Raw genomic sequence first — 1,632 nt, forward strand, 5'->3', positions numbered from 1 at the left:
CACCACCCACTGAGCAGAAGAAAATAGAACGCATACCCCGATTCACAACTTCGGGTAATATGCACTGTCAGCCCTACTCAGCGTAGACCCATAGAAATTCATGGACCAAAGTTAGTCCTGTCCGTTCATTTTGATGGGTCTACTCTGAGAAGGACTGACAAGGCATGTAGCTTATCTGGCTCAACATCGTTGGGACTGGCTTTCTATTCTATCAAAGTTGGGTCCTTGCCATTTGCCTTCGAGTCACTGAGCCTATGTAGACTTTCTAAAGCTCTTCTAGTTATCCAGCCAGGCTGGGAGGTTTACAGGGAAAAAACAACACCCTCAACAATGGGCTTTGAGCAAACAGTGACAAGAGAACCGATGGAAAAAAACAACAACCACGGTATGGCCGCCAGCCTTCGTTTTCCCCAACCTAAGCATTTCCTTTCTCCTGCTGTCACACGGCGGGTTCCATCTTCCTTGATGATGGGGCCTGTTATCCGTGAAACAGAAGCCTCGCTCCATTGGAGTGTCACTGGCTCCAATTCCCCCTCAGCTGCCCGCCTCCCCTGGTTTTATAACCAAAGTCTGGAATCTCCACTCCTAGCTTGCAAATCTCCCCAGCTGAGAAACTGCAGTGGATATCCCCCCCCCCCGTGTGTGTGTGTGTGTGTTGCAGAGATACATACAAACAACAGGCATGCTTGATATAAAATCAATGCACCACAGGCTGGGCCAAAGCAGACTCGACACAAACGAGTTCATAGCCTCTGGCAGGTTGTGGATGAAGAAAGAAACACGGCTGTGTCCCCGAAACAGACTGATTCTCATATCAAAGCCCATGGCTGCAGGCCTTTGCGCATGCCCATGCGCACACACATCAACAGCTTGCCTTGTAAGGCTGGTGCCCTTTGAGACTGGTAGGGCAGAAGGCAGGGAGTACAACAGTAGGGGGCGCCAGAGTGAAGGACAGGCAGAGCCAATTCATTCCAAGTCTTGCCCCCAGCTCCTCTCTGCTGAGTTTTGCAAAGGCAACATTGAAGACTGTGGAGGAGAAAGGAGACAAGCAGCTCCCCCCCCCCACTAGCTGTACTTGTTATAAGGAAGAAGGCAGGCAGCTCAGGTCTAGCCCAGGGCAGACTGAGGTTGGTGAGGCAATGCTCCATTAGCTGCAGTGGACCAGCCTCCACTGTGGGCTTCTGGAGTGCTAGTAAAGTGGTTGGAATAGCCTCTCCAGTTTGCAAATGTTTACTGGAAGCTTGAAATCCCACGACACTTCTTATTACAACTGCAAACACATTCAGATGCACACCCACCACCTGAATATGGGGAGAGGGCATGGGGTGTCTTGTGTTCATGGGTGTGCAGTGATGTGTATCTTGCACTAGCATTGAGGCGGATCACAGAGATTTCAACTTGGAAGGAAGATCCATCATGACACATATCCAAATGAACATGATTTTTTGTTGGGTGGGTTTTGATCTGCATGAGGGCTTCCCAAACTTGGGTCTTCCACTGTTTTGGGACTACAACTCCTATCATCCGTAGCTAGCTGATGGGAACTGCAGTCCAAAAACAGCAGAAGACCCAAGTTTGGGAAGCAATGATCTGCATGAAGCAACCCTTCTGTCTCCTCCTACTTCCCCAAAA

Source organism: Podarcis bocagei, assembly GCF_964188305.1.
Source record: "Podarcis bocagei genome assembly, chromosome: 16".
NCBI lineage: Eukaryota > Metazoa > Chordata > Lepidosauria > Squamata > Lacertidae > Podarcis > Podarcis bocagei.